This window comes from Oncorhynchus mykiss, chromosome 15 (genome assembly GCF_057628025.1).
Source record: "Oncorhynchus mykiss isolate SJ-2025 chromosome 15, ASM5762802v1, whole genome shotgun sequence".
Taxonomy (NCBI): Eukaryota; Metazoa; Chordata; class Actinopteri; order Salmoniformes; family Salmonidae; genus Oncorhynchus; species Oncorhynchus mykiss.
This window is the reverse complement of record NC_143036.1, coordinates 75,646,976-75,660,940: the sequence shown is the minus strand read 5'-3', so window position 1 is coordinate 75,660,940 and position 13,965 is coordinate 75,646,976. Positions and strand designations below refer to the sequence as shown.

General features: G+C 47.6%; 1 long non-coding RNA gene and 1 pseudogene across 1 annotated transcript; both read left to right on the top strand.

Annotated features, from left to right (window-relative positions):
- Positions 1 to 214: 214 nt before the first annotated feature.
- Positions 215 to 2,474, top strand: LOC149978197 (uncharacterized; annotated as a pseudogene).
- Positions 2,475 to 7,258: 4,784 nt separating this feature from the next.
- On the top strand, positions 7,259 to 10,435 carry LOC149978196 (uncharacterized). The gene is made up of 2 exons (XR_016486910.1): positions 7,259 to 7,323; positions 8,429 to 10,435. It is a non-coding gene; the product is annotated as an uncharacterized LOC149978196 (long non-coding RNA).
- Positions 10,436 to 13,965: the final 3,530 nt, after the last annotated feature.

Here is a 13,965-nt window from a genome sequence, read left to right as displayed (position 1 = left end):
GTCCCACGGCTGGTAGGGCTGCTGGGAGGGAACGGCTGACTTGACCAGACGGGGTCTCATCATGGCCAGCTCTAGGTCACGGGGGATATGCCTCAGACCCAGGCTAGACCTCTGGACTCTGACTCCTTTAAATTACATTACATGAGGTTACATTCATTTATTAATAATTCATTTATGAATGTTTAAAAACATGAAAATCACCTTCCTGGTCGTACATCAGCAAACAACATATACAATATTGACAATATATTCATAGACAGAATGTGTCATTGCACAAAGAGAAGTGCTGACCTTTCTTTCTCTTCTTCTTGGTCTTTTCATCCCAGGCGTTGGCACTGACAAGGGACACGTTGCCCTGGCCCAGGGAGGGCAGCAGTTTGGGCCGGGGGGCCACCGGGGGTTTGGGGACCTTCTTTGGAGGAGGAGCATCCCGCTGGGCTCTCCTGGCCAGCAGGGGTCCTGTCTGGACGAAGGCCTCGGGCCTGATGATGTCCCTGGGTGGGCTGCTGCTCCCTCTGGCAGCCTCCTCTGGCTGGGCAGCTTTCGGCATGGAGAGAACAAACACATTGTTGCTGAAGCTGCATGACTCTGAAAGGGCCGGCTCCTCCAGGGTCAGAGGGCAGGTAGGACGGGACTCAGGCTGGACTACGTCCACATTGCTGGTGGTGATGCTCACAAGACTGGTAGGTTGGGACTCGAGCATAACGGAACACACAGGATTACTAGGCTTAACTTTTCTCCTAGTGGTGCTCCGAGGGTTGCTAGGCCTTCCCTCAGGTCTGGAAGGCTGAATATCATGCTGGACCAGGCCGACTGGTCTAACAGGCCGTCTAGTGGGGCCCAGAGGGTTGCTAGGCCTCCCCTCAGGTTTGGAAGGCTGTACATCAGGCTGGACCAGGCCCACTGGTCTAACAGGCCATCTAGTGGTTCGCCGAGGGTTGCTAGGCCTCCCCTCAGGTCTGGAAGGCTGTACATCAGGTTGGACCAGGCGTACGGGGCTAACAGGCCGTCTAGTTTGGCGTTGAGGGTTGCTAGGCCTCCCCTCAGGTCTAGTGATGCTGACAGGCATTCTAGGTGTCATCTCATTCTGGTACAGGCTCTCTGGGCTGTTGGGCCGTGAATCAGGCAGAAGCTTGTAGTTCTTCAGAACCTCAGTGAAGGAAAGCTCCTTGTTGCGCCTGCGTCTGTTGGTTTTGGCAGGTAGCTGGGAGCTGCTGCTGTTAAACCAACCGGGAGATTCACGACATCCATCCTGGACTGGAACCAGGGACTGGAGGTCTCTCCTCTTTCTGTGGGCAGCTGTGGGCCTCTTGGGCCTGATTTCGTCAGGAGGGGGAGCACGAGGTACAACATGCAGGGAGGGGAACGCTGAGGGCCTGAAAGAGGAGGCCATCACTGGGGCCTGGCTGACCTCTTCTCTCTCCAGCAGCACTCTGTTAGAAGGACAGAGTAGCGGAACACCGATGGACCTTGGTCCTCCAGACCCATTCAGGTTGGGCCTCCTATTCATCATTCACTGGTCTGCAGGATTCTAATCAGAATGCTCCTTCTAGTCTTGAATACTTGGAATAGGAAGTGGCTTTCAGCACCATTAAACTCTATAAAGAGAGAGTCACAGAAACAACTTTGTTTAGTATTTGGGGAAATGTTTTTCATGTTATTAAAGTCTCTTGTCTAATATCATCAAATTCAGTTCTGAGTTGAAATAATTATTTGGGACAAGGTATATTCATTAAAATTTAACAACTTTGTTCAATTCATTTCTAAAAGCCTAGCTATATCTGGCGCTCAATAAATCTGTTGTCTATCCCCTCATTTATCCGATAAACAGGCGGACGGGGGTACTTACCGTTCACCTTGCAGTTCAATCAGCTAATGATCCTCATTTCACCAGTGGCAGCTTGGTGTTTGATCATTACGTCATCAGAGGCATTTTATATTGTGACGCAACAATGCCAAGCATCAACCTTCCAGTCATGGCTGCACCTGTAGTTTAATATGTCAACGAAGTGTATTAATCAATCAGACAATCGAACCATCAATGAATGACTGAATTAGTGAAGCAATTTCTAATAAATCAGCTTAAGTGTACTGACATCATTTATGGACGAGACTAACAATTACGAAAACGCATCAAATCAATGATGCGTAAAAGTAGATTCGCTCCCACATAGTAAAGTTCGACAACGAACCACTTTAGTGGGTCAATAAACTATCCAAGACTTTGGACGAGGTATATTTGTCCCTATACTGTAGGACAGGCTACTTATATATGAGGAACCTGCGACCATAAAGACTGTTATGCCGTTTTATATAAAATAATCCAGCAGGCTTCTTCTACATACGCGTCTTACTCTTTCCTGTGTTCATCTCCCTCGACTAGATATATCTATTCTGTGGCCACCACACGTTTTATATGTCATGTTTGTCTTGTAGCTGACAGTGGGGTGAAGACAGGAGCGCAGTTCAGCTGACACGAAGGCGCGGACTGGAGGAATCCGACATGGAGACCTGACGCCACTTTCTGATTGGCCTATTTTAAAATGAACATAAATATTATCGTAACATACTGGAGGTTGGGCTCAGTGTTCAAGTGTTGGTTTTACACATGTTGATATGGAGAAATATAGTCTAATAGTGGATCGTCCTTCTGCAGTGTTGGTTTTACACATTTTGATATAGAGAAATATAGTCTAATAGTGGATCGGCCTTCTGCAGTGTTGGTGGGGTAAATAAAACTGCTGATGTGCTTTGGCCTGTATTATTTTTGCATGTTATTATTTTTTAATATTTCGGGAATTCCTTCTCATTTATTAACCAATGACTTATTCAATAATTCGTGTGTTTATTTCGCTTATCTTGTTTACATGTAATACCCTATGGCCTGACCATAGAAATAAGAATGAATAGAACAGACATGGAAGCTCTAACCCTGGCAATTGACTGGTATTTATATTTATTTAGGATCCACATCCATTCTTGCCAAGGCAGCAGCTACTCTTCCTGGGGTCCAGCAACATTGAGGCAGATACGGTGCATTTGGAAAGTATTCAGACCCCTTGACTTTTTCAATATTTTGTAACATTACAGCCTCATTCTAAAATGGATGAAAAACGTTTTAGCAGCATTGAAGGTGCCCAAGAACACAGTGGCCTCCATCATTCTTAAATGGAAGAATTTTAGAACCACCAAGACTCTTCCCAGAGCTGTCAGCCAGGACAAACTGAGCAATCGGGGGAGAAAGGCCTTGGTCAGTCACCAAGATCAGATGGTTACACTGACTGCGCTCCAGAGTTCCTCTCTGCATATGGGAAAACCTTCCAGAAAGAGAACCATATCTTCAGCACTCCACTAATCAGGCTTTTATAGTGGAGCTGGCAGACGGAAGCCACTCCTTTGTAAAAGGCACATGACAGCCCGCTTGGAGTTTGACAAAAGGCACCTAAAGACTCTCAGATCATGACAAGATCCTCTGGTCTGATGAAACCAAGATTGAACATGGTGGTGGCAGCATCATACTGTGGGGATGTTTTTCAGCGGCAGGGCCTGGGAGACTAGTTAGAATCAAGGGAAAGATGAACAGAGCAAAGTACAGAGATCCTTGATGAAAACCTGCTCAGGACCTCAGACTGGGGCGAAGGTACACTTTCCAACAGGACAATGAACCTAATCACACAGCCAAGACAACGCAGGAGTGGCTTCGGGACTTGAATCTGAATGTCCTTGAGTGTCCTTTGCCTTGATGACAGCTTTGCACACTTTTTTTTACATACATACACAGACCTATATAGATAGACATACATTTTCTTTTAGAATGTCATTGTACCCCCCAAACCCTACCACCCTTCCCCCAATTGGTGTAAACTAATAAACAATAAGACATAGGCTACTGCCTTCAGTTTAAACATCTTATACACATTTTACAGACACAATCTATTTTACAATAGTTATATTTAGTTTGTTTTTAGTCCTTCCTCTATTTCTGATGTCCATCCAGTTTGATTTCTATTTGTAACTGTGCTATTTCACATTTCTGAACCTTTATACATTTTACAGACCCGTATGTTTTACATTGGTTATCTTGTTATTAGTCCCACCCTTCAGCTCCATCCAACCCCTCCCATCGATCTCTCAACACCATCCATTTTGGATTTCTATTTGCCATATATTTTTCAACTGTGCTGTGATGCTTCACAAAAGTACTGAACCTTTCTTTTCTCATAGCTTCTACAGAATGTAAATTAAAAATAAACATTTGTGGTAAAATAATTATTATATTATTGATTGATTGACTATGGCTTTTCAAATCACCCAATATTGCGATCTGCAGCGTTAGTTCGAGGCAAATGTTGCAATTCTTCAGCCATTCCTGGACCTGTGACCAAAAACGAGCTACATATAGACAATACCAAAATAAATGACCTAATGACTCTGCCTCCTCACAGCAGAATCTGCAGAGCTGGGAAGACTGTATCCCCCATATATATATATATATAACATTCGATTGGTTGCAATAATTTTGTATAGTAATTTAAATAGAAAAATTCGAAGTTTTGAATCCGCGGTTGTTTTGCGTATCAATTCATAAACCATGTGCCATGGAATGGGTACATCGAAAATCTCTTCCCAACTATTTTGCCATTTATATGGCACAGCTGTCAGTTTTTTGGTCCTTCAATTAAATTGGTAAATGTTTTTATTTATCACACTTTTCTTTAACCATTTACGTTATTTAATACAGGGCCGACATACAAGTTCCTTACTTTCCCCCCTTCTACTTGCCTCTTCCATTTTTGTGGTAATGCTGCAATTAGTTGGTTGTAATTTTGGGTAGAGCAGACATTTACATATGTCTGTGTTAGCTGCATGTGTGACAACTCCACCAGTCCTATTTATGATGTCATTCACTGAAATTATACCTTTTTTAAATATTTATTCGAAAAAATGTTTTTTTAATCAATTAGTATTGTATTATTTGTTCTGTCTTTTCAGGTGGATTAAACTGAAATTACAACCTATTTTCTAAGGCTTGTTTAAAAAAGAACGAATTTATGGAGATTATTTCCTTTTCAAACAACCGAAAGTGAGCAGGTGTAATCTGAATAAAGGGGAAAAGGCCATTCTTGAACATAGGATGAGACATTCCTACCAATTTACTAGAGAACCAGTTTGGATTTAAGTATAACTTTTGTATGACTGATGCCTTTAGTGAGAGGTCTAATGCTTTAATATTGTAATGACCTGACTAGATCATTAAGGAACAATTGTCCAGACAGAGGGTTGAGTTTACGAATGTACGGTTTATTAACCCAACTTCACACAGGCTACTGTTTGGCCGCAGCCCACGACAAATAAATGAAGGATACCTTATAAACCAACCGTGACCTTCTCTTGTGAAAGCCAGACATAAGAGAGAGAACAACGTCTAAACCTGGTCTTATCTTCCAATGCTCCCTGCCCAACCCCCCTCCACGCCTCTCCACCAACCACCAGGAAGCCCGGCATCAGAACGTTCCAGGCATTCCCGTGATTGGCAGATAGCAGGTTGATTGGCATGTCGAACCCCGCGAACACTGGGTACTGGTAAGTACTACACAACCAACTAATTAATACCTGACACATAACACACAGCTTTCTGTCTGTCTGTCTGGGTCGCTACAATATTTAATCATTTCTGTCCTCCGAATTCATAATCGTTATACTCTGTAAAAAATGAACCACCGGCATAGTAAATATTGCAAAAGAAAATCAAGTGATTTTTTACTAAAAATAATAGGTTTCTGCTTTTGAACACATTTTAGATTATAGTCCTTAATTTATGTGTTGAAAAAGAATCCAAGGTAATATGCTGCTAAATTTGAACGAATATTTCTAAGTATCAACCAACAACTTAAAAATATGATGTTGAAATGATCATTATTGTGTTGGACTGACATGCCAGATCTAGTTATGAACGTCAGTTGTGCTTGGAACATTTCAACAGACGTCGTCTTGATCTTTCTCCTCTGGAAAGGCAATGTGGCAGGTAACGACCAAACTATCACTTGGAATGTAGTTTGGATTTATTTACACATATTTTCAACGAAATGTCAAAAAATATTCGTTAAATAATATTCTTCAAGTACGAACAGCCTTTAGTTAGTTATATTGCCAGAGTAAGTTATATATTTCCACGTTGATAAACTAGCTAGTTAACTTCCATGATGTCTGTATAGTTAGCTAGTGGTGTGCATGCTACTAGCTAGTAAGTTAGCAGTGCATTTACGTGCCTCAGTGCTGTTTATAACTTTTGTCATTTTTGTGTACCGAAATAGCATATGAACCGAAATAGCATTGTAACATATTAGCTACCTAGCTTACCAAAATGCATCGTCAGCAACATTACAGTAGAGCTGAACACATGTGCCCCTGCAAGGTAATGTTTGCCTGCTAGGCAAGCTAATGTAAACTCACCCCATTCCGTACAAACTTGTGCAACCGCGACATTCAAACGAAGCTAGAAAGAAAACTAAGTCAAAACCGGACTAGGTTTCTATTCATGCATTGATCAACATCGTAATGGCTCTCTAGTATTGGAGAAAAGTTGAAAAAATGGACCCTCTGTTACATCTTGATCTGTCATGTCGTAACGTACAGCATGCATAAATCAACTATTTCTGTCTTACCATCTCTCTCCACCAGGTGTAGCACTTCTATCATCCTCTAAAAACAAGAAATGGACAGTAGGGGGGATACCTAGTCATTTTTTTCGTCATCATTGCATTCTATCATCATTCTCAAAGCCGCTGTTTACTTCTAAGATCACTTTAGCACCGCCCTAAAAACCCAATTAAAATTCGACACAAACCTTCCAATAGGTATGTAATGACACGTTATATAAACTCTTTAATAGTGTTTTATTTACATTTTAGAGGCGATAAGGTGATAAGTTGGACAGCGAGTGGGGAAAAAAGCAGTTTTCCCACACATCTCTCCTTCTCACGCATTAGCTTCGCTTCCCCACCCGCCATTTTTAAAAAGACCCGACGGAGCTCATTGCCTGCTTGAATTATGCAGAAACGGGCAGCGTTTAGGTCATGTAATTTATTCTGTTGGAAAGGGGAGAAATTGTGCTTTACAATGTTTTTGGGGCGCTAAAATAAGGGCAATTGTACGGACCAAGGCGATGTACGAGTTTACGTTAGCTATCTAAAGCTGAAGTCATTTGAGTGTTATTTTCCTGACATTGTCATAGATTTTAATACAACTTCTCTTCTTTAGGTATAGGTGTTCAGACGTTCCTGAGTACTGGACAGACCATATTTTCCAGAATACATTGACAAGGTATGTCAATATATTGAAATGTCTGTGTTTTCTTTGTAACTCACATAAGGGCTTGTAGGGCCCCATGATTTCCCCAATGTTGAAAACTCAGACTGAATCCTATGGAATCCAGAAATTGAAACAGAATACAGGTTCCCCTCAGACAGGATACACAGGATATTTTTATTAGATTGGCTATGTGCAGTGATCTGTGAGCTGCTCTGACAGCTGGTGCTTAAAGCTAGTAAGGGAGATATGAGTCTCCAGCTTCAGTGATTTTTGCAGTTCCTTCCAGTCATTGGCAGCAGAGAACTGGAAGGAAAGGCGGCCAAAGGATGACTTGGCTTTGGGGGTGACCAGAGAGATATACCTGCTGGAGCGCGTGCTACGGGTGGGTGCTGCTATGGTGACCAGTGAGCTGCGATAAGGTGGGGCTTGACCTAGCAGAGACTTGTAGATGACCTGGAGCCAGTGGGTTTGGCGACGAGAGTGAAGCGAGGTCCAGCCAACGAGAGCGTACAGGTTGAGGTGGTGGGTAGTATATGGGGCTTTGGTGACAAAACAGATGGCACTGTGATAGACCGCATCCAATAACATTGAGTAGAGGGTTGGAGGCTATTTTATAAATGACATCGCCAAAGTCGACGATCGGTTGGATGGTCAGTTTTACGAGGGTATGTTTGGCAGCATAAGTGAAGGATGCTTTGTTGCGAAATAGGAAGCCGATTCTAGATTTACATTTTGGATTGGAGATGCTTAATGTGAGTCTGGAAGGAGAGTTTACAGTCTAACCAGACACATAGAATATGTGGATAACTACAAATACCTAAGTCAGAGCCGTCCAGAGTAGTGATGCTGGACGGGTATTTTATAAACTGTATTTTTAAATCAACCAAATGGATTGAACATGTTAACCCACTGTTCCTAGGCCGTCATTGAAAATCAGAATTTGTTCTTAACTGACTTGCCTAGTTAAATGAAGGATAAACAACAACAAAAAATCATAGTTTTCACAGTTATTTCATGTGATGGGAGGACCAAGAAGAAGAAAGGTTAGCACTTCTCCTTGTGTAATAACACTTTTCATTATACCACTGGCTGTAACTGTGTTAACAAATGATTTCAGGAAAACGCCAAGGAGTGTGGAGATGCATCGCAGCTCTACCTGTCTGTCTCTCTCTTCTTCACCTGTCTCACTGCCTCCTTCACCTGTCTCAAGACCTCCACGCTGGTCTTCCGATGACAGACAGACAACTACCTAGCCTAAACCCCGCCCACCCCTCTGAATTGGTATCTCCCTGGAATGTTCCAGAATCCCTGAACTTAGCATGCCTGCTGCTGTTTGCGTCATCTTTATCAATCAATATGACTATGATTTAAGTTATGATATTGATCATTTTGGCTGTTGGACTGAGAGGAATAAGCTGTTGACTGACTCCATGTTTGATGTCTTTACAATCACAGAGAGATGTTGACTGACTCCATGTTTGATGACTTTACAATCACAGAGAGATGTTGACTGACTCCATGTTTAATGACTACAATCACAGAGAGATGTTGACTTCAGATGTTTGATGACTTTACAACCTTCAAAGTTGTTCTTCTTTGGACAACCGTTCTAAAACCATGAAAGGGCTTTTTGGTTTCTTCTTCTTCAGTGTCTGATAAGAGAACATTCTAGTGTTTCTATGCAAAAGGAAACAAGCTTTATTTGACCGTGGAAAGATCCAGTATCTCCAATACGATTCCAAAGGACTTGACTTTGGAATAAGACCATGGAAGACTATCAGTCTGTGGATGATGTGTTTTATAAATGGTTTTGATAAATAATAATCTGGATTCATGCATGTGTTGTCTGTTTACCTTAAGCCATGAAATGGAGGAAGAACCTTGGATAAGGCAGAGGCATCTTTGAACAGTGATACAATTCAGATAGTAGAATCAGTGACCCCTGCTGGTTGAAATATGACATTGCAGGATGGTGATGAATCAACTGGAGGCTGGCTGGCTGCTGAAGGATGGATGAACACAATGGACTCAACTTCCACATTGTTCTGTTCATAACTCATCAGTCTTTGGTCTACGCACCACAAACACATCAAGTATCTACTATTAAATGTGGGCTGGGTTTTCACTGTTGGAAACGGATGGACTGTTTCAGGAAAAACCTTCAAGTCACATATCATATATGCAATCTAAGACTTACTGAACCAGTTGACTTAGTTGGCTGACTGCAAAACAAGAACCATTACTGACCACCTACTTCTGTGATGGACTACTAGGTGAAACAGGCATTCTGTTAGAAGGAACAACGTTACAATGTGATGGACTACTAGGTGGAACAGTCATTCTGTTAGAAGGAACAACGTTACAATGTGATGGACTACTAGGTGGAACAGCCATTCTGTTAGAAGGAACAACGTTACAATGTGATGGACTACTAGGTGGAACAGTCATTCTGTTAGAAGGAACAACGTTACAATGTGTTGATATCAGGATCTCCAAGGTGTCTTTCATCTGAGTTTTACTGTTTGACTCCAAAGACTCTTATGATGGTTTATAGTTTTTAGCTAAATTCATGCATTAAATTATTATATTTTTCACGACAATCTCTTCTTTCTAATTCAAATGCCTTTAGTGATGAATGAAATTAGTATAAAATGCATCATTGAGAATAATAGGATGGGATACTACTAGTATTGCTGCTGGACATTAAACACTACTGTCAGATGTTACTGTCTAGTGATTTTCTAAGTGGTGTTTTTTATCAGTCTGTCCCTTTCACTTTGACAGTGATGCTCTAATGATGTCATATCATTATGTGGTAACTGTCCTCATGATGCTGTATTGTTGATAAAAGATGCTGTTGCCCATGTGTATGTATGTAATGTGATGTCCTGAGTCCTGTGTGTCTCCTGTGTGTCTGGCTTGGCTTGTGTCCCACATGGTACCCTTTAACCCTATGTAGTGCACTACTTTTGACCAGGGCCCATAGGGAATAGGGTACCATTTGGAACACAGCCTGAGAGTCTAGGAGGCAATATGATTCACACAGCACAGTTTGATTGACATGTAGGATAATCTGCAATGGATCAGTAATAATACAATGAATAAACTTCCCCTTTATTTTAAAGTTGTTCTCAGTTTTGATGGTAGAATTTTATCCATGTAATTTATCCTGTCAGTTATGACATGTTATTTACCCTGTATCATCGTCTAATTAACATTCATCAGTGTCTCTACTCAAAACTCACTCAAAACACTCAAAGATTGTATTTTCTTCAGTGGTTTGTTTTTATTTCTGTAATGCTTCAGGGAAAAGTGAAGGTGTAACGATGTACACTGAGAGTCAGGAAGAAAGTTCTGGAAGTGAAGACATTCAATAAATAAACACAACAAGACACATGAACAGCCCACCAAGATGACACGTATACAGAGGGGAGTGAGGGGAGACAGGGGGCAGCGGTACCCTAGGGGGAGTAGTGGGGAGGGGAGGCAGGGTGCAGCGGTACTCTAGGGGGAGTAGTGGGGAGGGGAGGCAGGGTGCAGCGGTACTCTAGGGGGAGTAGTGGGGAGGGGAGGCAGGGTGCAGCGGTACTCTAGGGGGAGTAGTGGGGAGGGGAGACAGGGTGCAGCGGTACTCTAGGGGGAGTAGTGGGGAGGGGAGGCAGGGTGCAGCGGTACTCTAGGGGGAGTAGTGGGGAGGGGAGGGGAGGCAGGGTGCAGCGGTACTCTAGGGGGAGTAGTGGGGAGGGGAGGCAGGGTGCAGCGGTACTCTAGGGGGAGTAGTGGGGAGGGGAGGGGAGGCAGGGTGCAGCGGTACTCTAGGGGGAGGGGAGGGGAGGCAGGGGGCAGCGGTACTCTAGGGGGAGTAGTGGGGAGGGGAGGCAGGGGAGACAGGGTGCAGCGGTACTCTAGGGGGAGTAGTGGGGAGGGGAGGGGAGGCAGGGTGCAGCGGTACTCTAGGGGGAGTAGTGGGGAGGGGAGGCAGGGTGCAGCGGTACTCTAGGGGGAGTAGTGGGGAGGGGAGGGGAGACAGGGGGCAGCGGTACTCTAGGGGGAGTAGTGGGGAGGGGAGGCAGGGTGCAGCGGTACTCTAGGGGGAGTAGTGGGCAGGGGAGGCAGGGTGCAGCGGTACTCTAGGGGGAGTAGTGGGGAGGGGAGGCAGGGTGCAGCGGTACTCTAGGGGGAGTAGTGGGGAGGGGAGGCAGGGTGCAGCGGTACTCTAGGGGGAGTAGTGGGGAGGGGAGGCAGGGTGCAGCGGTACTCTAGGGGGAGTAGTGGGGAGGGGAGGGGAGACGGGGCAGCGGTACTCTAGGGGGAGTAGTGGGGAGGGGAGGCAGGGTGCAGCGGTACTCTAGGGGGAGTAGTGGGGAGGGGAGGCAGGGTGCAGCGGTACTCTAGGGGGAGTAGTGGGCAGGGGAGACAGGGTGCAGCGGTACTCTAGGGGGAGTAGTGAGGAGGGGAGACAGGGTGCAGCGGTACTCTAGGGGGAGTAGTGGGGAGGGGAGGCAGGGTGCAGCGGTACTCTAGGGGGAGTAGTGGGGAGGGGAGGCAGGGTGCAGTGGTACTCTAGGGGGAGTAGTGGGGAGGGGAGGCAGGGGAGACAGGGTGCAGCGGTACTCTAGGGGGAGTAGTGGGGAGGGGAGGCAGGGTGCAGCGGTACTCTAGGGGGAGTAGTGGGGAGGGGAGGCAGGGTGCAGTGGTACTCTAGGGGGAGTAGTGGGGAGGGGAGGCAGGGGAGACAGGGTGCAGCGGTACTCTAGGGGGAGTAGTGGGGAGGGGAGGCAGGGGGCAGCGGTACTCTAGGGGGAGTAGTGGGGAGGGGAGGCAGGGGGCAGCGGTACTCTAGGGGGAGTAGTGGGGAGGGGAGGGGAGTCAGGGGGCAGCGGTACTCTAGGGGGAGTAGTGGGGAGGGGAGACAGGGTGCAGCGGTACCCTAGGGGGAGTAGTGGGGAGTCAGGGAGCAGCGGTACTCTAGGGGGAGTAGTGAGGAGGGGAGGCAGGGTGCAGCGGTACCCTAGGGGGAGTAGTGGGGAGGGGAGGCAGGGTGCAGCGGTACCCTAGGGGGAGTAGTGGGGAGGGGAGTCAGGGAGCAGCGGTACTCTAGGGGGAGTAGTGAGGAGGGGAGGCAGGGTGCAGCGGTACTCTAGGGGGAGTAGTGGGGAGGGGAGGCAGGGGGCAGCGGTACTCTAGGGGGAGTAGTGAGGAGGGGAGGGGAGGCAGGGGGCAGCGGTACTCTAGGGGGAGTAGTGGGGAGGGGAGGCAGGGTGCAGCGGTACTCTAGGGGGAGTAGTGAGGAGGGGAGGGGAGGCAGGGGGCAGCGGTACTCTAGGGGGAGTAGTGAGGAGGGGAGGGGAGGCAGGGGGCAGCGGTACTCTAGGGGGAGTAGTGGGGAGGGGAGGCAGGGTGCAGCGGTACTCTAGGGGGAGTAGTGGGGAGGGGAGGGGAGACAGGGGGCAGCGGTACTCTAGGGGGAGTAGTGGGGAGGGGAGGCAGGGTGCAGCGGTACTCTAGGGGGAGTAGTGAGGAGGGGAGGGGAGGCAGGGGGCAGCGGTACTCTAGGGGGAGTAGTGGGGAGGGGAGGGGAGACAGGGAGCAGCGGTACTCTAGGGGGAGTAGTGGGGAGGGGAGGCAGGGTGCAGCGGTACTCTAGGGGGAGTAGTGGGGAGGGGAGGCAGGGGGCAGCGGTACTCTAGGGGGAGTAGTGGGGAGGGGAGACAGGGGGCAGCGGTACTCTAGGGGGAGTAGTGGGGAGGGGAGACAGGGGGCAGCGGTACTCTAGGGGGAGTAGTGGGGAGGGGAGGCAGGGTGCAGCGGTACTCTAGGGGGAGTAGTGAGGAGGGGAGACAGGGGGCAGCGGTACTCTAGGGGGAGTAGTGGGGAGGGGAGGGGAGGCAGGGAGCAGCGGTACTCTAGGTGGAGTAGTGGGGAGGGGAGGGGAGGCAGGGAGCAGCGGTACTCTAGGGGGAGTAGTGGGGAGGGGAGGGGAGGCAGGGTGCAGCGGTACTCTAGGGGGAGTAGTGGGGAGGGGAGACAGGGTGCAGCGGTACTCTAGGGGGAGTAGTGAGGAGGGGAGACAGGGGGCAGCGGTACTCTAGGGGGAGTAGTGGGGAGGGGAGGGGAGGCAGGGTGCAGCGGTACTCTAGGGGGAGTAGTGGGGAGGGGAGACAGGGGGCAGCGGTACTCTAGGGGGAGTAGTGGGGAGGGGAGACAGGGGGCAGCGGTACTCTAGGGGGAGTAGTGGGGAGGGGAGGCAGGGGGCAGCGGTACTCTAGGGGGAGTAGTGGGGAGGGGAGGCAGGGGGCAGCGGTACTCTAGGGGGAGTATTGGGGAGGGGAGGCAGGGTGCAGCGGTACTCTAGGGGGAGTAGTGGGGAGGGGAGGCAGGGTGCAGCGGTACTCTAGGGGGAGTAGTGGGGAGGGGAGGGGAGGCAGGGAGCAGCGGTACTCTAGGGGGAGTAGTGGGGAGGGGAGGCAGGGTGCAGCGGTACTCTAGGGGGAGTAGTGAGGAGGGGAGGCAGGGTGCAGCGGTACTCTAGGGGGAGTAGTGGGGAGGGGAGGGGAGGCAGGGAGCAGCGGTACTCTAGGGGGAGTAGTGGGGAGGGGAGACAGGGGGCAGCGGTACTCTAGGGGGAGTAGTGGGGAGGGGAGGGGAGGCAGG